We start from the raw sequence: 21,047 nt of genomic DNA, 5'->3' as shown, positions 1-21,047 counted from the left end.
GTCTCAGCTTGCAGGCTTGGCCCAGATTCTGAGATAACAGGGCAAGTCTCATTAAGCATCCTGCTACATGAATATCAAGCTCGTGTGATCTGGAGAATGTTTCAAATATAATTTATTATTGACATGAATCAAATAAAAAGCCATACATTGCACCGTCCCAAATTTCACTCTTCATAGCACAAGTCAGCTAGTTTTCTCCAAAAAGGTCCAGATAGTAAATATTTCCGTTTTTCAGGCTGTGCGACCTCATTCTCAACTATTCACTTTGCTTTTGTAGCAGGAAAGTGGCAGTAGACAACGGATACACAAACGGTCAGGGCCACGTCCCAATAAAACTTTATTTACAAGCACAGGTGGGTGCCCATACCAGAGCCAGGGGCCACAGTTGACTCACTCTTGGTTTATAGCATTGAAACAAAATTGTTAAAGTAAACAGAGCATCCATCCAGGAAACATGAGTTAGAAGAAGCTATATGGCAAGCGTGGTATGTGCTCTGCCACTCAGTTGCGTCTGACTCTTTCGCGACCCCATGGACTGTAGCCCGCCAGGCTCCTCTGTCCATGAGATTTCCCAGGCAGGAACACTGGAGTGGGCTGCCGTTTCCTTCTGCAACACCTGGTGTATACCTTACAAAAAGTAAGTTCAAAAATGAGATTTTAAAAGATAAGTTCTCATTCTGAAATGCAGAACATCTTTGTATCTCTTAAAAATTATAAGCAAAGCTTTGTGTAACAGTATTTTTCCAAGGACTCAATCTATAACTGCCAGGAGATTCCCAAACTGTTTGAAAAAAAAAAAAGCTAAAAATCACTGATTTAAAATAAAATACAAATTTCAAAGTGGACAATCTCCAATTTCCTAATAATGACGGTGCCAGTCACTCTACCAAACTCTACTCCAGAGAAGGTCACGCTAACCCACTGGCAATGTCGCTGTCTAGCCTGCCTGATTCCCCAGTCACATTCGTGGGCCCAGAAAACTCCCCAGAAGGCAGGAGAAGGAGACAGCAAGCCGTGTGCAGTCGCAGACTGAAGCCCCCACTCCTCCTTCTGTGACAGCGACATGCACCGAGGGTTGTTAGCTCTGTCGTAAACCACAACTTCCCTGGGGTCTCATGAAACCTCGGGGTGTTCCCAGGAGGATTAATTCCTTTCAGGGAGATCAAGCAGGAAATAAAACAAGATTACTCACAGGTAAAGGAATGTTCTTAGAAATTCCTTTTTACTATCGTTCGTTTCTTTTTTACTGAACATGCCAAAACCCACACCTTGTAACTCTGGGAAATTCATTTTCCACAGCTATGTAAAGGACTCTCTACACCTCAGACTGTGGCTTCTACAGATGATAGCCGAAGCATTAAAAGCTTTCAGAAACTTTTTTTAAAAACAACCAAAAACAGCACTGGGCACATGCTTCCCTGACAGAAAAAATGAAATAAAATCAAGCTCTAGGTGTATTCCCAGGAAGCTCAACATAGCTGGAGGGCTCAGGGCCTAGAAAATAAGGAATGATTTCCAAGAAATTTATATGTATTAATTAAAAACCCTATGTATTTTTACCTACATACACAAAAAGAGAGATAGTTGTAAAGAATCTACACCTGAAAATCTTTCAGAACTTTAAAAGGTTAATAAACCCAGAATAGCATCCCAATATTTAAGAAGAAAAAAGTCAGAGTACTAATGTACCCAACTTCAGCACTTACTGTAGAAGTAGAATAATTACAACGGTACGGGATTGGCAGAAGAACAGACAAAACAGATCAATGAAATAGAACAGATAACCTAGAAATAGACCCGCACAAATAAAGACAAATGATTTTTGAAAAAAGAACCAAGGTAAATCAATGGAGAAAAGACAGTCTCTGCAACAAAGGAACATCCTGAAGCAACTGGACATCCATATGCAAAAAAATAAAGCCAGACACAGACCCTACAAACTTCACAAAAATTAACTCAGAATAGGTGGCAGAACTAAGCACAAAATGCAAAGCCATACACTCCCAGAAGATGGCCCAGGAGCAAATCGAGATGAGTTTTGATTTGGTGAGGACATCACTAAAACACGATCCAGGAAAGAAGCAGTGCATCGGGTGGATTTCATTAAAATTAAAAACCACTGCCTGAGCTCAGGGAAAGCCAGAGTCCCAGAGAGCCAGTTAGCGGGGAGGAGTTCTCTCTTATATGGGGAGGTTCAGCCTTTCTTCTAGTCAGGTCTTCAACTGACTGGGTGAGGCCCACGCCTACACTGGGGAGAGCAATCGCCCTTACTTAGTTACCAATGCAAGTGCCGATCCCATTCAAAGCATCCTCACAGACACACCCAGGACACTGTTTCACCAACATCTGGGCCCCATGGACCAGTCAGGATGACCCAGTGAGGGAAGCTGGGGGCAGTGGTGGGAGCAAGGGGCTTATGGGGACACTCTGTGCCTCTCGCTCAGTTCCTGCATGGACCTAAAAATGCTCCAAAGAATAAAATATACGTTCAAAAAAAAGATTAACAACTCAGAATGAATAGCTCACTTTTCAAAGAAGTAATCTCCAAACATAGCTACATAAAAGGTGAATGCATCTTACAAAAATACATTTCAGTTAAGTGGAATTGATTGACAAGATTCACCAGTTTTCAAAAGCCTCTCCCCTTCAGCCAAGCGGATATTAATACAACCCTTATTGCAAGATAATGATCATTAACTGGCAATTTAAATTTGTATAGTGATTGTTCTCTTAGTATTACAGTAGAGGATTTCTGAGTGTAGGTTAAAGTAGACAGAGATATCTTTAGTCAAGAGAATTCTGCCACCTTCAGTCTAGAAAACAGGAGAAGGCGCTCTATGTAGCTCACTCCAGGGCATAGAACTCCACATGCTTTGGTAACAATGAAAGAAGGGAGTGACTATTACACCAAGTTAGATGTTAAATCACAGCTCAATAAAATCAGAGGTTGGAAAATTGTTGCCTAAGACTGAAATATGACCAGCTCGTGTTTTGCAAATAAAGTTTTATTGGAACACAGCTGTGCTCACTGTTTAATCATTGTCTGTGGCTACTTTTGCAAAGCTGACAGTGAAAAGCGAAGGTGAAGTCGCTCAGTCGAGTCCGACTCTTTGCGACCCCATGGACTGTAGCCTGCAGGCTTCTCCGTCCATGGGATTTTCTGTACTATCTGGCCCTTTGTAGAATAATCCTTCCAACTCCCAGTAAATTTCATCAGTTGTTATTTTCTTAGGGGAAGTTTGGCTTGTTTAATTTTATGAGGGAGAAAAAAAGTCTCCAACCACTTCTAAATATGATATGGTATCCTGAATTAAATCCTGGAAGAGAAAAGGAACATTGGTTTAAAGAATGGTGAAATCTGAATAAAGTCTATAGTTAAAAGTATTACAGCAATGTTAATTTCAGGGTCTTAGAAAATGCAACATGGTTACATAAAACATTAACACTAGGAAAGTTCTCTGCGAAATGCATGCAACTTTTCTGAAAATCTAAAATTATTGCAAGATATAAATGTTATTTAGAGAAAAGTTCTCAGCAGATAGATACTTGAAATAAACATTCAGAATGTGGATGGAGTCTGTCTCAAGTCATAGCAGCGGTGTGGCTATAGGGGTCATTCATTCATTTATCCAATAAACATTTAAGGACTTGTGACAGCAACCAAAAAACCTCTTTTACACGAGTATGTATGAACATAGGCTCGCTTCCCTGATTTTGGCAATTTCATCCAAGCTGAATGTTGGAACCTGTAAAAATCTTCCTGACACAGATGACAAGTGCATTGTGAGCAGGTAAACGGAGGTCTGGATTTGCAGGTGACAACAAATTCAGATAAGCTCAAATAAAGTCTTCCATTTTTAACATTCCCAGAGGAAGTTTAAAAAAGAGAGGAAATGAATACTTCCTTAAGGTACTGACGAGAGGAGGAGGTGAAACATCTGAGCGCCCGCTCTTCATCCAGGTTGCACATTTCCTCTCCTGGCTGCCTGCCAGGTCTGAGCACCATGGAAGCATTAACCCAGACAGAATCCAAAGGGCTGAGCCCGGGGGCCCAGGCTGGGTCCCCAAGGCTCTGGGACAGCCGATCTTGGGGAAGTTGTTTCCACTCCTGCAAGAAAGTTCATGCCACATGCAGACGGGGCTCTGGATGACTGGAAGCTAGACTCTTCAAAAGGCAGAAGTGGGTATGGAATCGTGTCCAGAGACCCCATGGACTGTAGCCTACAGGCTTCTCCGTCCTCTGCTTGCCCAGTCTTAGGTTCATGCCCTGCACACTGAAGGGATTAGAAGAATAATTTTGAATGTGCCCTTCAACTCTGAAACGTATGACACTGTGGTGAGAGCCATGAGCTCTGATGTCCACACGATCCAGCTGACCTGGTTAGGGAGATATCCCCTGGAGAGAAAGTGACGGAGTTGAGGTCTGGGGACCCCACTTGGGTCACTTGGGTGCGAGGATTCTGACATTCAGAAAACATGCATTCCCGGAACCCTAGGGCCCTGTGACAGTCCGGCCTCTGGGAATCGGTGCTGGAAGTGCCCGCCGAGACTCAGCAAAGGGCACCTGGTGATCTCAAGGAGGAAACTTGAGCCTGGCGAAAAAAAAATACTGTTTGGATTGTATTTCCTGTCATAAAGTTGGAGTCATGGTTTTCGCTCCCAAGCCGGAAACGAAGTGTTTCCTTATTGCCAGAGGCCTGAGATACGGGGTTAAAGGTCCCAGTGCAGAAAGTGATTCAGTGGTGGCTGTGTCCCCAGAGAACACTGACCAATGGCTCCACAGGCGACGGGCTCGCTGCTGAGCGCTTTGCAAAAACTGGCTAATTTAACTCCCACATCTGCCTGCAAGGCAGGAGACCCTGGTTCGATCCCTGGATAGGGAAGATCCCCTGGAGAAGGGCATGGCAACTCGCTCCAGTATTCTTGCCTGGAGAATCCCACGGTCAGAGGAGCCTGGTGGGCTACAGTCCATGGAGTTGCAAAGAGTTGGACACGACTGAGCGACTAACACTTTCACTTTCACCTTCGTCAGCTCTACAGAGCAGAGGTCATGATTCCAACAGGAGGAAAGCAATTCCCAGGCTTAATAACCCAGCCCAAGTCATACAACTAAGAAGAACTTGAACACCAGGAGTCAGAACCCGAGGCCCACAACTGTCAGCACCCCACCTGGAGCCCCGCGACGTGGGGATGTGACTGCCCAGCTAAGCGACAACGTGACCTCCTCTCTCAGAAAAGCAAGGACGGAGATGCAGCCAAGGTCTCCTCCCCGCAGCCTAGAAGCTGAGGCTCTGCGGCCCTCTGTCCTGGAGGAGCCCTGAAGTGTGTCCTGTAGCCACTGACCCCTCTCAACGACCAACTCTGAGCTCTGGCGTAGCCTCAGATAACTTGACCTTGTGAGCAACCCTCTACCTGAAAAGTAGGGGCTAAAAAGCTTATGCACTTTCCCAGTTTATAAGACAGGCTCACACGGGATCTGGGGATGGAGTGACATTTAGAATCAAAATGGTTCATGTTCTTACAAGAAAGACAAAACTACCGTTTTCTCCATGAAATTATAGTTCCATGCATCTGCTCTTTCTATGGTTCTTATTTAATTTCTCTTTCTGTGTCTCTGATGGTAACACGACATACAACTCACAAAAGAGCTTTTCCTGTTCAGGAATGTATTTTACCTTGTATGACCACATCGTCATATTTTATTTCCATCTCAAGAACCTGATACAATTAAACTTTATACAAACTGATTTATTTATTTAAACTGATACAATTAAATTAGACCACTTCTAGTGGCCTCTCACTAGAAGTGACTCTCTGCCTAAAATATATACTGTATTTTGTATATTCTACTGAAGTACATGCTTGGGATCCCCTGGCCATCCAGTGGTTAAGAGTCCATGCTTCCCCTGCAGGCGGCTTGGGTTCAATGCTTGGTCGAGGAACTAAGATCCCACATGCCGCATGGTACAGCCAAGTAAATAAATAATAAAGTACATCTGTGTTGTCATTAAACGTAAGTGCTCTTGTGTAGAAAGTTGGGGTATTTTTATATTCTTATTTTTGAAAATGACCATAGTTTTTAAATTAATTTAGTTTTTAATTTAAAGTTGTATGCTTTCTCTTAAACTGATTGGGCTTCCCTAGTAGCTCAGTGGTAAAGAATCCATCTGCAACGTTGGAGCCGCAGGAGACGCAGGTTCGATCCCTGGTTGGGGAAGATCCCCTGGAGGAGGACATGGCAACCCACTCCAGTATCCTTGCCTGGAGAATCTCATGGACAGAGGAGCCTGGCAGGCTACAGTCCATGGGGTCGCAAAGAGTCAGACATAACTGAAATGACTTAGCACAAAGCATGCAGGCTTAAGCTGATTGTCTTACAATAAAGTCAAAAGCCATATTCTCCTTCTATCTGACATTTCCAACCATGGGAGCTTATCTTTAGTGATAAGACATATAAATTGATGATCTTCAGTGACTGTCACCTACAAAAAATGATTCTTTTATACAGTTTTACCAAACACAGCCAGTTGAACAAAAAGCAGAAAACTTGGCCAGCATTACCTTGAAGCGAATGAATGAGAATATCAGCGTGACGTTGCATCTGTCTCTGCAAAGGTGTTCTCTACCTGCACTGCGTAGAGAGAACACAGGGCCGCTCCATCTCACTCCCCGTGGCATTCTCAGCACGAGGAGTTAAACCGCAACTCAGCTGCGTATCAGAACTGGCAGGAATTCCTTCCGTCTGAGAAAGCGATCTGATGATAGCGGTGTTGTAATGCATCTGTGGTGAGTTCACTGAAGACACGGTGTTCTGTTCTTGTCAGACCCTGCTCATCGAAACAGGACTTTTGCAATGAGGGAGAGAATGAAGGCAGTGACCTACGAAAACAGCTTGGGAGAGAGGCCAGAGGTCAACAACGTGGCTTGCAAATGTTGAGGAAGAGCAGGAGCACACCTTGTCGAAAATGTGCAGCCAGATGTGAGGGGAGCCAGGGCTTCCGTGCACGTGTGTGTGTGTGAGTGTGGGTGTGCACACCTGCGCTTGAGTGTGAGTGTGTGTGCGTGTGTGTGCTTTGGGGCAGCACACAAGCACATGTGTGAGTGTGTGGTGTGTGCGAATGTGTGTGTGTGTCTTTACACCACAGAAGATGAGCCAGAAAACGCCCATTGATTCCAACCAAACTGGCCTGAACTTGGACACCCTGGAATCATATCAAACGCATCCCAAGAGAGGTTGGAGAGGAAATGAACCAAAAGCTCTGTTTCCAGTTAGGATGGAATTAACTCCATAATTGAGTCTGGCAGGATGAATCTGCAAGCTAGGAATTTTGATAGATGGTGTCATGTGAGCTAAGCCAGGCTGAAGTTTCAACATAAACAACACACTCGTTCCCAGTTTCAGGGGAAGAGTTAAGTTTTAAACCAAGGATGTCTTCATTTCCCCTTTTTCCTTCTCTTCCTCTTGAATTTAGCAGTAATATACCTTCATAAGACAAGTGAGGGCTTCTCTGTGGATCCTCTCAAGGCAACAATGGACACAGGAGGATGTTGCACATGAGAGGATGTTGTTCGTTTGCTCAGTTGTGTACGACTCTTTGTGACCAGGTGGGCTATTGCATGACAGGCTTCCCTGTCCTTCACCATCTCCCGGAGCTCACCCAAACTCATGTCCATTGAGTCAGTGATGCCATCCAACCATCTCGTCCTCTGCCATCCCCTTCTCCTCCTGCCTTCAATCCTTCCCATCATTGATGTCTTTTCCAATGAGTCAGCTCTTAGCATCAGGTGGCCAAAGTATTGGAGCTTCAGCATCAGTCCTTCCAATGACTATTCAGGATTGATTTCCTTTAAGATTGATTGGTTTGATCTCCCTACTATCCAAGGGACTCTCAAGAGTCTTCTCCAGCATCTCGATCGGAAAGCATCAGTTCTTTGGCACTCAGCCTTCTTTATGCTCCAGCTCTCACACCGTACATGACCGCTGGAGAAACCACAGCTTTGACCAGAGTGAGTGGATGAGGGGAGCCCACCCTGGGGCCACTGCAGGGAGTCACGGCAGGGTTATCTGAGCATCACCAGTCCCCACCCTCACCAGCCTTCCAGGCAGCTCTCTCCAAGATCCACGTGCAAAGTCCCTGCCTGCCTGCAGCCTGGATGCCCTTGACTCCCAGGTTGGTTCCCAAGAGGAGGCCTGGGCCATCAGGCTTGTTTCTGGGAACTATCATCTCACAGTATGTGGAAGACCTGCTCGCTCACAGGAAATATTCAGGTTAAGACGGAAGTTACCCATCTTGGCTGGAATCTTGGCTGCCACCATGTAAAAGTCAGTGGGGTAAATTTTGAATTCTCCAGGCCATTTTTCTTTATAATTTGAGGTGGTGGGGGGTGGGGATTCAAACCTAGCAGTTTTGTGGAAAAAAAAAAAAAAAAGATGAGAAACTGAATGCAAAGCTCAGAGCAGAGCCTGGCCCTTATGAATATCCAGTGCCTTTACATGGAACTTCCAGTCCATCTGAACTTCCCAGAAGGAATTAGTGGCATGGAAGTTGCTAGAAACCTTGCAAGCTCCTTATCAGGGAAGCAGAGAGCCATTGGGGCACCAGACAGAGAACTCCTCCATGGGAGGGGGGCTGTGGGAGAGACGCAAGACAGAAAGAAGGAAGTGGAGGTAGCCACAGAGGCCCTCACGGTCACACAGGTGCAGGACTTCTCCATGTCCCAAAGGGGAGAGGTGAGACAGCGGCTTCCCACATGCTCAAGATTCCTCTTCTGCATTTTCTTTTAAACCATGCGGGTTAGAGGCCCTCTGGAGAGGCTTCTGCTAAACCACGTGACCAAACAGGAAGGCAGGGGGTCCGCTGGTGGTGCAGAAAGTGCAAACTCCCTTGACCGTGGGATCCTGTCTGTGCCGCTTCTGATCTGAAGAACCTGTCCTCATATAAAGCACCGTGAAGAGGAACCCACGCCTGGGTCTCTCAGATCGGCTGCCTCTTACCTTATAAAGCTTCCTTGTCGCTGGTTTACAGACCCCTCAGTGTCCTTTCCTCTTGGATGCCTTCCTTCTGTCTCTGCCCCTCCTCCCTGCTGTCCTGTCTCTTGTAAGAAACACACACAAGAGGAGACAGCTGTCCGTTTTTCCTGGTGGCAAGCAGAATGAATGAGCAAGCTCAGCTTTTGTCACCGAAGGTGTCCTCAGACAGCCCCAGAGTCCACCATCCAAAGGTTTGTTGAGTCTCAGGACCACGGCCCTTGCGGGAGGCCATTCTGCAATCAACATGCAGACGCTGCCTTTCTGCATGATGCTGAGTCTCAGGTTTGCCATGCCAAGGCGTGGTGTATGTTTTTAAAAGAATCAAGCTCCATGAAAGCCTTTATATAGTCATGATGAAATTATCTAACTGGACAGAGGAAAGAGTCTCGGGAGTTTTCAAGATGGGAGGGTGGGGAGAGTCTGGCACGTTTTCCTTGTTCTCGCTCATCTTAAACCCTGTACCAAGGAGCGTAAACAGAGGCTTTTTGCTATCGACATGCATCTAAGTTGGCAATACCAAGCTGCTCCACATGTAAGGTACATATCTGCCTCCTGGATGTTCGTCTTTCTGGATGGGCTCTTGCAGCTACAGATTCAAAAATCCTAAAAGTGAATCTTAGCACAGCAAACATTCTCTCTCGAGAAGCGCTGTCACGGAAGGAAACACCGTCCTCTGGGATCAGTGCCCATCCGCTTTAGCTACAATTTTAGAACTTCATTTTTAAATAAATATATACATATAATCTCCAAACCCACTCGCAGCAGCTCAATGTTGATTTTGGTAATGCCTTGCCAGCAGTAGGAAAAAAATCACAAGTGGATCTGGTATTTGTCCCCAGTGAACGCGGGTACAGATAAACACATCCGGCTTCAATGGCGGACTGGTCATTTCTCGCCTCTGCTTTGAAACAGTGAGGGCCGTGGCTCAGGAGCCTCCTTTACCTGTCTCAGGTGATGAGACTCCGGAGCATCGTTAGCATTTAGCCTGTTCAGCCAGGGCGTACTCAGAAGAGTCAAATTCTGGAGAGGATGGTGGGAAATCCAACAAATAGATTTCTTTTTCAAGAGATCTGTCCACTTTAGATATCAAATAATGGCCTTATTTGTTCCCAAGTGGGCACCATAGTTTTGCGCTTTGCTGGAGGTGGCTGTGGTCTGCATTGTAATTGACAGAGCGGGTGACGCAGAATTTGTTCACTTTTAGTGTGTAACCAACTTATTTGATACAAACATAGGAAGCTTGTGCAATGTCATGTGCTTTCCATGCTTTCCACAAATCCATAACCTGCAGTGTTCTAAGTGCTGGACCTTTGGGTAGGTCTAAACTCTACATTTTAAAAGTCATGTGTATATATATTTTTATGGTTAGGGCTTCCCTAGTAGCTCAGCTGGTAAAGAATCCGAATGCAAGGCAGGAGACTTCAGTTCAATTCCTGGGTAGGGAAGATCCCCTGGAGATGGGATAGGCTCTTCACTCCAGTATCCTTGCCCAGAGTATCCCCACGGACAGAGGAGCCTGGCGGGCTGCAGTCCATGGGGTCTCAGAGAGGACACAACCATGGGGACATGACTGAACGACTAAGCACACACATATATATTTATATTTATACATTATATATGATATAGACACATATCATCACTGAATTTATATATATATATAATAGCATAGTAAGGAGATATGCCTTCACTTGGCATTGAGGATGTGGAACCACAGAGTTTGTAGAGAGGGAACATTTGATATGCACTTTGAGGGAAAACCTTGGAGAAGGGAATGGCAAACCACTCCAGTATTCTTGCCTGTGGAATTCCATGGAGAGAGAAGCCTGGTGGACTACAGTCCATGGGCCGAAAAGATTCACACGCGACTGAGCGACTAACACTTAGTTACTTTGGAGGAAAAGTATCTTTCAACAGCCAAAGTGGCAACGGTGGGAGTGTCAAAGATCAGGGGTGGGAGACCTTTGGGATTATAGGACCAGAAGGAACCGGGCCCAGAATTATGGTGATGGTGGTGGTGGTGATGATGGTGGTGGTGGTGATGATGGTGATGGTGGTGAAGGTGGTGATGATGATGCTGATGGTGGTGATGGTGATGATGGTGGTGGTGATGGTGGTGATGATGGTGGTGAAGGTGGTGATGATGATGATGATGGTGATGATGATGATGCTGATGGTGGTGATGATGGTGGTGGTGGTGGTGACGGTGGTGATGGTGATGATGGTGGTGATGGTGCTGATGAAGATGATGAAGATGGTGATGGTGGTGAAGATGGTGATGATGATGATGGTGGTGATGATGATGATGATGCTGATGGTGGTGATGATGGTGGTGGTGGTGGTGACGGTGGTGGTGATGGTGAAGGTGGTGGTGATGGTGGTGACGGTGGAGATCATGGTGATGATGGTGATGAAGATGGTGAAGGTGGTGATGATGATGATGGTGATGATGATGATGATGATGCTGATGGTGGTGATGATGGTGGTGATGGTGGTGATGGTGGTGATGATGGAGATGGTGGTGATTGTGGTGATGGTGGTGATGGTGGTGATGGTGAAGGTGATGATGGTGATGGTGGTGATGGTGGTGATGGTGATGGTGGTGATGATGGTGATGGTGGTGATTGTGGTGATGGTGGTGATGGTGGTGATGGTGAAGGTGATGATGGTGATGGTGGTGATTGTGGTGATGGTGGTGATGGTGGTGATGGTGAAGGTGATGATGGTGATGGTGGTGATTGTGGTGATGGTGGTGATGGTGGTGATGGTGAAGGTGATGATGGTGATGGTGGTGATGGTGGTGGTGATGGTGGTGATGATGATGGTGGTGGTGGTGGTGACGGTGGTGGTGATGGTGATGGTGGTGGTGATGGTGGTGATGATGGAGATCATGGTGATGATGGTGATGAAGATGGTGAAGGTGGTGATGATGATGATGATGGTGATGATGATGATGATGCTGCTGATGGTGGTGATGATGGTGATGATGATGATGATGATGCTGATGGTGGTGATGATGGAGATCATGGTGATGATGGTGATGAAGATGGTGACGGTGGTGGTGACAGTGATAAAGAAGCTGATGGTGGTGCTGACGCCTAACATTAAGGGAGCCCTTGGAACTTAGATTTTGTCTTTGGCACGAACTGATACATGAAAGCTGAGACACAAAACCCTCGTTTATAAACCAGGGATAATAAGAATAAAACCTAAGGCTCAGGCTTATTGTGATGACTGAATAAATTTCTGTATATGTAACACTGTACCTAGAATGTACTCAGTACATATTAGGTACTATCATTTTTATTCTTTTTTTTTAATTAAATGGATTATTTGATAGGGAGTGAACACTTACCATAGCAAACTAGTTGGGAAAATCTATGATGCATTTTACCCAAGAATAACTTGAATGTGGTCATGAAACAAAATATAATTCCGATTTGTCCGCGGGGTTCTCATGTCACCACTCCCTGCCTGCTAGGGGGCTGGCAGAATTCCTGACTTGGATCTGAAATTTTTCCTTCAATGTCAGTTTTTTTGCACCTTTCCTCCGTTGCATGTGTAAGCAGCTCCAGAATGTGTCATAGCGATCTGTGTCAAATGGAGGCTTTCTTTACACCGGGACTGACATATCAGTTTGGAACATCCTCTCTCCTTCTGTACTTGCTCAAAGTTCATTTAGGCCACTTGCAATTATATTTTTGTTGTTCTTCTCTTTGGAAATTTTCTCTTTGGGAACAATCATCTTTTATTTTTTTTTTCCTCCTCCTGATTGGCAAAAGAGCTGCCTCAACAGAGGCCATGAACCATTTGTCCAGAATATTTACCCAGTCTCTGTCTTTTCATTTCATTCCTGCTCTTGGGTTTCATTCATTTAAATTTTTGTTTTTAATTTTTACAAAGTCAGATTTATGACTCTTCCCTCTGGTAGTTTCTTCCATTGATTCACGCTTAGAAAACACGCTTCTGAGGTTGGTTACATTTCCACCTGTATTTCAGTTTAGATCTTTATATGTTTTTTTCTTGTTTATATTTGACCCTTTGGTCCATCTCGATTTTTAAAATTCCCTTTGAAGTAAGAATCTGAGTTTTGTCAGTTTGCTTTGCTAGATGTTTACAAATATTCTGATATCCCAGCGTTATCTATAAACGGAAATGTCATCTTCCACTTGATTTGAATGTGCTTACTTAATCATATAATAAACGTTTTATCTAAGGGCAATTGTCCCTGAAAATGCCTTCTTAAAGTGACCCTCAGCATCTACAGATGAGATGGGAATACCGAGAATGTATGTGACTCTGGGAGGGAAAGAGGCATCACGTCTCAGCAGGTCTCTGGTGAGCAAGCCCTTCTTTTCCCACGGCGCCTCCCCTCCCCAGCTTCACAAGGCCCCGTTGCTAATGGGCTCTGAGCTCGTGAACCTTTCTGTTGGCTAGTTGGCATTTCCTGAGTAAACATTGCACTCACTAAACAAGTCACTGCATATTGAAGTGTTTAGCAGATGCAGAGTCTGAGCCAGACGGAGCACGCCCAGCACAGAGGGTCCAGGCTCTAGACACACTGTGTCTCAAGGCCATACGAAGGATCTTGACAGCATCACCCTGGGCCTGGACCACACGGGGGTAAGAGCCAGCGCACTGCCTCCGCCCCCCCCCAATGGACGTCCCGAGAATCACCTAGGAGGTCGACAGAGAGTACAGAAAGAAGCCACGGGACTTCCGCCAATAGCTTGGTGCACAGAGTACGTCCGATGCAGATATGGACATGGAGGCTCCCGGGAGCCCGTTGCCACTGCACTTCGTCAGTTACTGTGGCGTCCTCCACCCACCCCAGGGATACCCCCAGGGGCTCTGCTGACTGACAGGCAGGTCTGGGTGACCAGATGTCTCATCCTCACCAAGTTTCATGCCTATTAAGCCCTGGGGCATAACAAGGTACATTTTTTAGAGTGAGTTTTTATTAGCACTGTTCTAGAAAGTAGCTGAAACCATTAAAGCATTTTAGGGGGGTCTCCTTCTTTTCTTTGAAACCCTTGTCTTCCCCATCAATTCACTCCTAAAGCCACTCAGTTGGCTGGAGCCAGGTAAATGTCCATGTTGGGTGGAACGAGCCATGGAGGACTGGGGGGCAGAGTGGCATTAGGTGAGCCTTGCCCAGGGCACAGCTGGGCACAGGGGTGTCCCTGGGGCTGTGGTGCAGCAGGATGGAGGCTGAGATGGGAGGGGAGGGCGTGGGAACAGGGCAGCCTTTGGGACCGCTTCAGCCTGAGATCGGGGACACACTTGAGTACTGGGACCTCAAGCAGAATGGAGAGTGTATCCAAGTGGAGGTCGGAGTTGGGGTGGGGATGCAGGATGAGGACAGCTGGAGGTGCCAGGCACCAGAACAAAGGGCCAGAGGCTTCATGGGGAGGAGAGAGTTACGTGGGAGGAACAGCAACAGTAGAGCTTACAAGGTGGAGGTGACCGTGTGGGGAGAAAGCCCAGGTGGGCTGCAGTCTGGCAGGAGGCCAAATGGAAGCTGGAAGGTTGCAGGTCAGGGAAGGTTGTAGCGGCGGTCGACAGCGGCTGGGGAGGCTGAGCATTGGGGGCAGGGGTTACAGACACAGGAGGAGAGGCAGGGCCCATCCTAGCCTGCTGAACAGGGGGTTCCGGTGTGAACTCGGGGTTCTCAGTATGAGTAGATATGTCTGGAGCTGCTTGTGGGTGCGCGTGCCGGCTGGCTCTGTCCACAGACACCAGCACCTGCTCCAGACCTCGCTGCCGAGTTCCCTTCTCCCCTTAGGGGAACCAGCGCTCCTTGGAGTCCAGGGCAGGGAGGGGCGCGGTCCGTCTGCAGCTTGTCTTCAAGCCAATGGGGAGGACGTGTTTAGAGGGTGATGAAGCATCAGATCCAGGCACCTCGGAGCATCACGGTGAGTGATGGTGATGACAGATTATAATCCATCAAGTGAACTGGAAACTGCAAGTTCACGCCAGTAGGGGCAAATAGACAAGTGAATAAACAACTGCTGGAGGAGGAGCAGGTTGCACACACGGTTTTAGGATGGTTCCCACCCGACTGGTGTCATCTCCGAAGGGAGGAGGCGTGAGGACACCAGCAGAGGCCATCTCAGTGGCCAGGGATGGACATCGTCCCTGCAGGGCCCTTCCTGCCAGACGCCTGGCTGCCTCTGGTCAAGAGGAGGCCTCGGACAGACCCAAGGTCGCGAGGGTCAAAGAAGATCCAGGAGCTCCTCCAGGGCGGGGAGGAGCAAAGCAGCGTGATGACCAAATGCAACGTGAGGTTCTGAAGTGGGTCCTTTCATTTTCCACCGCTTTTTAGGGAAACCGTGCCTGCCATCTGGGGATGTGTTCTGTTAAGTCTGTTTTTGCCGGCTCCGTTGAGGTCATGTGGAGACCATTCGTGTGTTCAGAAGATACAGATTAAAATGCTCAGGGGTCGTAGGATGTAACAGAGGCAAATCGTTCTCCAAAGGTTCAGGCAATAAATTATTTGGGTGTACTTTGAGCTTTTCTGTGAGTAGTTTATGATTGTTTAAAACTCAGACTTTCTATAGGGGATTCCTTTATGCATAAAGAGAGGGTAAGAACTTTGGATGAAAGTAAGTCCCTGGACCCCTGGGACCCTGTGGACCCACGCGGGGTCACGCTGTCCCCACTCCAACTGGGTGTTCCCAGGTCGTTTGAGTGTGACCGGTGATGACACAAGCGTGCCCCGGGCACCACTGCAGCGGATGGCGACCAAACCCCCTGCGGTGAGGCCACAAATGACACCCCTGGGCTGCCAACCCAGGAGGAAAGGAGAGGGTCAGGAAAGGTCTGCTCGGGGAGGCCAGTCAGGTGAACGCCCAGTGAGAAGCGCCCGGGCAATCTCAGGACCGGGTAATGGCAGTGCTAAAAATAACCAGAGCGGCTGTTTATGCTCCGCGCTAAGTCCTCGGCTCCAGCATCTCATGTGACCAGCGCCGCCGTCCTGCAAAGGGAGTATAATTAGTGTCCCCGCGGGAGGAGGAAACCTGAGGCCCGGAAGGCGAAAGGACACGACGCCTGTGACCTGCCAGGCGGACGGGCCGTGGCCAGCATCTCACAACGCGCAGACGGGCCGTGGCCAGCGTCTCACAGCGCGCGCACGGGCCGTGGCCAGCGTCTCACAGCGCGCGGACGGGCCGTGGCCAGCGTCTCACAGCGCGCAGAGGCGGCACCTTCTGCAGCACATCTGAAGCTGACCCAGGGGCGGTGCTGACTGCATGTGAGGAGAGCCAGGCACAAGCAGGCGGCGCAGCGAGGGCCACCCTGCTTCACTCTGCTATTCAGCTCATCCCAGCGATCCCAGGAAGGTAACGCGGATTCCCCAACTCTCACAGCTAAGGACCCAGAGGTAGCAATGCCAGGGACTGGCCCAGGGTCACCGTCTGTGATTGGAGGGCTGGACACCCCACTTTCTCATCCCCAGCCTACTCTCTGAGCCTGCCCTCCTGGACACCCCACTTTCTCATCCCCGGGCTTCTCTCTGAGCCTGCCCTCCTGGACACCACTTTCTCATCCCTGGGCTACTCTCTGAGCATGCCCTCCTGGACTCCTGGACACCCCACTTTCTCATCCCCAGGCTGCTCTCTGAGCCCGCCCTCTTGGCACCCCACTTTCTCATCCCTGGGCTACTCTCTGAGCCTGCCCCCCTGGATTCCTGGACACCCCACTTTCTCATCCCCAGGCTGCTGTCTGAGCCCGCTCCCCTAGACTCCTGGACACCCTACTTTCTCATCACCGGGCTACTCTCTGAGCCCGCCCCCCTGGACTCCTGGACACCCCTCTTTTCATCCCCAGGCTTCTCTCTGAGCCCACCCCCTGGACTCCTGGACACCCCTCTTACTCATCCCCGGGCTTCTCTCCGAGCCTGCCCTCCTGGACACCCCTCTTTTCATCCCTGGGCTGCTCTCTGAGCCCACCCCCTGGACTCCTGGACACCCCTCTTTCTCATCCCCGGGCTTCTCTCCGAGCCTGCCCTCCTGGACACCCCTCTTTTCATCCCTGGGCTGCTCTCTGAGCCCACCCCCTGGACTCCTGGACACCCCTCTTACTCATCCCCGGGCTTCTCTCCGAGCCTGCCCTCCTGGACACCCCTCTTTTCATCCCTGGGCTGCTCTCTGAGCCCACCCCCTGCCCTCCTGGACACCCCTCTTTTCATCCCTGGGCTGCTCTCTGAGCCCGCCCCCCTGGACTCCTGCACCCTGTATTAAGGTCTCCATGCGTGGCCGCGGGCTTCATCGTGGCTGGACTCTGAGGAACACCGGGTGAGTAGCCCCCGGGGAGAGTGGCGCTCCTGGGCTGACACTCTGCGGCCGTGGCCACGGCACCATGCTCTCCGCTCCTCCCCCACATCCCCACTGGGCTCTGAGTGACGAGGAATCATCACCTCCCCACCTGCAAGCTCACATCTCCTCCTGAGACAGGGACTGCAACAGGAGGGAAGGGGGCAGGGCACAACTTCTGAAAGAAAGGCGCGGCCTGAGGACACAACACAAACCGATTACAATCCAGTGAGTCCAGGAGGAAGACACAGGGACTGCAACTAGACTTTGACCCTCAAAGTGAGTGAAAGCCGTTCAGTCCTGTCTGACTCTTTGTGACCCCATGGACTATAACATTCGTGGAATTCTCCAGGCCAGAATACGGGGGATCTTCTCCAGGGGATCTTCCCAACGCAGGAATCGAACCCAGGTCTCCTGCATTGCAGGCGGATTCTTTACCAGCTGAGCCACAAGGAACCCCAAGAATACTGGAGTGGGCAGCCTATCCCTTCTCCAGTGGGTCTTTCCAACCCAGCAATTGAATCAGGGTCTCCTGCATTGCAGGCAGATTCTTCACCAACTGATCTCCCAGAGAATCCTCAATCAGCAAGCTAAATGATACACCCGGAAGGGCCATGACAGTTCCAAGGCACCTCAGGAGACCAGAAAGGGGGTGGTGGCCCAATTCCTGGAAATCTCCACTCCTTCCCCAAAATAGCTGGAATATTCGTCCCACTCATTAGCCTATGAAGTTATCCAGCCCATAAACGCTATCTGCGCCAAGTCTGTAGGCCTTCCGCCCGCCCTCTGCGACGGCCCACATTCTGTCTGTGGAGGGTATTTCTCTCTGAATAAATCCACGTCTTACCTATCACTTTGTCTCTCACTGAATTCTTTCTGCAATGAGACATCAAGAGCCTGAGCTTCATTAGGTCCTGAAACCAGGTCTGTGATCTCAGTTGGAAGACCGGATTTTGGCTGCGTTCCAGTCCTGGCACACGGGTTCAAGGCCCAGTTGGAGGTAAATGGTTTGAGAACCTGGTGCCCAGCACACCCAGGACAAGGGGCCCGGGGTGGGGGCTCCATGTGGGACACTCTTGCCCTGGTTCCCCTGTGACAATGCTCAGGCTGAACACAGAGCCCTGGGATCCCGCACGGGCATCGAAAGCCCTGGGCCTCACCGGTCAGTCCCCTGGGACAGACAGACTCCAGAGCTTCCCACCTGTGTGCCTCCATGGGGCCCCTCCTCCCTGGATTTAAAGTGCCGACCCAGCGGTGATTTGCCATGTTTTCCAGCCCTGATAGAAGGCTCCACTTCCCTCTGCGCTAGCGGCTTCCCTGCAACTTAGAACAAGACCCTAAGTTAACAGGAAGTGGACTCTGTCTGGGCCTTCCCTGGTGGCTCAGATGGTAAAGAATCTGCTTGCAATGCAGGAGATCTGGGTTTGGTCCCTGTCTACACAGCACTGAGTGAGCCACTGAGCAAAGTGGACGTAAAGTCATTTAATTCATGGGATAGAAGTGGGGAAGCAGAAAAACCCGAGGACCAGGGCCCCTGTGGAAAGTCAAGAGCTCTACAGTTTTCCCAGCTCAGCCATCTGAGGCTCTGAGAAGGGTCCCCACAGGCTGTCTAACTTGGGATCACGTTGCCTTGGGTCCACCCTTGTTGTCTCAACCTGGCCGTGGACTCTGGAATAAATGTCACCAGGTCTAAAGTCAGCCTCTGTCTCTTCCTCCTTTCCCCTTATAATACAAGACTTTGACTTTCAAAGGAGAACACAGCTCTGTCACCAGCTCAGCACCAGATTCACTCCCTGGGGATTCTTCTTTCACACCAGAGCATCTGAGGTCTTCGGCGCCGGGGTGCCAGGCTGTGTGCACGTCACTCCCTAAATTCACGCGACCGTGTCTCCCAAGGCTCATCTCTCCCTCCCTTGATGGAAGCTGAGGCCCTCGCGGGAGGCCTGGCACGGAAGATGGCTTTCAATTTTCCGTTCACAAGGGCACACGGCAGCCAAGAGGCGAGGGCATCCGGACGCGGCGGGGTCGGCGGTGGGGGCCCAGCACCCGCCTCAGCCTCCGAGCTCCTGCAGCCTCGGCCTGGCTTCCCGGGGGCCGCGGATGAGTGTTTCCGCCACCAGATCCATTTGGCTCTATTTAGGAACTAAGTACAGGAAGGTAGTTATTGTACAAGATTAGTTTCCTGTAGGCCATAAATTGGCAGTAGCAGAAAAATACAGGATGAATCTGTTAGCATGCAAGGTCAGCTCAAAAGAAGGCTGGGCCAGCAAGGGTGCTGTTTTCTTTCTTTGAACCCCCTTCCCAAACTCAGCCAGGCTGAAAAAGACCCTTTAACTACTTAATTACTTCTTAATAGTTTTAAGCAAATTCAAAAGCCTGTGCCCGCGGTTGCTAAGTGCCCGGAGATCAGAGCTGCCTGGAATACGTCAGGAATTCCTATTTGGACTGGAGTTTCTGAAACCCGATTAAAAGCTCCTACAATCCGTGGCCCTGCGAGGGGGGCGGGGGGAGTTGCTTCCGTTTTTTGTTTTGTTTTGTTTTTTTCTGGTGGGGCGGAGGAAGAAGGCTTAGTTGGTGTTGACTGGCGAGGTATTTGTTTTGAATCTAGAATTTTGTATTTGGAGATCAGAAAGCAGCTTCTAACAGTTAAAAAAAAAATCAAGTCAAAAATATAATTGTTTCCAACCAGAGATGTGATCCTGTGAGAAATGTCCCTAAAGATATTCCCTGTAGACAGTCACTCGTTTTTTAAGTGAATGCTTCCTTGAAGACACAGGGCCACAGGTTGCCACCAAGGTGGGCTTCACTCCGCATGGCAGCTGCGGTCGTTGGCCACCGGGGCCTTCCTCGAGTTGGAAACGTAATCTTCCCTTTTCCCTTTGGATATTTGTCCAAAGGGCTTAAAGCTGTCAGGTGAAATTAGGCCCCGCTGGTGTGAGAGGGAGTATGTGAGCCGGTTTGCTAGAGGTTTTGTATGAAAGGTTGTAATTCAAATTTTAATTATCCCGGAAATCTGCCCTGAGTCGTGGGCGAGCCCTCCTCCTCCTCCACCACGCTGAGGCTCTGACTCTCCCCACCTCCGCTGAGCTTGAAGCCCCCTCCCCACCCCGAGCTCTCTGCATTGCTGCAGGGTGGGCACAGGGAGGTGACGGAGAAGAAAGAAGGGGGTGGTCCTCTCCACCCCTTCCCGGCAGAAAGCAGCCCTGCAGACTTTCCCATTGCTTACTGAGCCACAGCACTTTGGGCTTCGCTGGTGGCTCAGATGGCAAAGAATGAGCCTGCAATGCAGGAGACCCGAGTTCCATCCCTGGGTTGGGAAGATCCCCTGGGGAAGGGAATGGCAACCTGCCCCAGTATTCCTGCCTGGAGAATTCCATGGACAAAGGAGCCTGGCGAGCTACAGTCCATGGGGTTGCAAAGAGTCAGACGTGACTGAGTGCACACGCAAGCACAAACACGCGGCACTTTATGTGGCAAAAAGTCCCCGTGACCAACCCGTCTTCATGCACAAAGTACCCAGTTCACACTGACGGAAGGCACCGTCTCTGTTGGCTGCGGGTTGCTGCCTGCTGTCCCCCGGGGTGGGCCCTGCTTGTGTCCTGAGCCTTGGGGGCTGTCACATTCCCCCCCCCCAGCCCTTGATGCCCTGCAGATAAAGAGAGGGGTCTTAAGGTGTGTCCAGTTCAGAGGTTCAGACCGGGCCCTGG

The 21,047-nt window shown here is 49.2% G+C and overlaps 1 long non-coding RNA gene across 1 annotated transcript; it reads right to left on the bottom strand.

Annotated features, from left to right (window-relative positions):
- Positions 1-94: 94 nt before the first annotated feature.
- Positions 95-7,652, bottom strand: LOC123464527. Its single transcript, XR_003102640.3, has 2 exons — positions 6,562-7,652; positions 95-627 (listed from the first exon to the last, which is right to left on the bottom strand). It is a non-coding gene; the product is annotated as an uncharacterized LOC123464527 (long non-coding RNA).
- Positions 7,653-21,047: the final 13,395 nt, after the last annotated feature.

The sequence above is a fragment of the Bubalus bubalis genome, chromosome 13, assembly GCF_019923935.1.
Source record: "Bubalus bubalis isolate 160015118507 breed Murrah chromosome 13, NDDB_SH_1, whole genome shotgun sequence".
NCBI classification, from domain to species: domain Eukaryota; kingdom Metazoa; phylum Chordata; class Mammalia; order Artiodactyla; family Bovidae; genus Bubalus; species Bubalus bubalis.
Note: the sequence above shows the minus strand (reverse complement) of the source record. Positions and strands in the feature narration are given on the sequence as shown.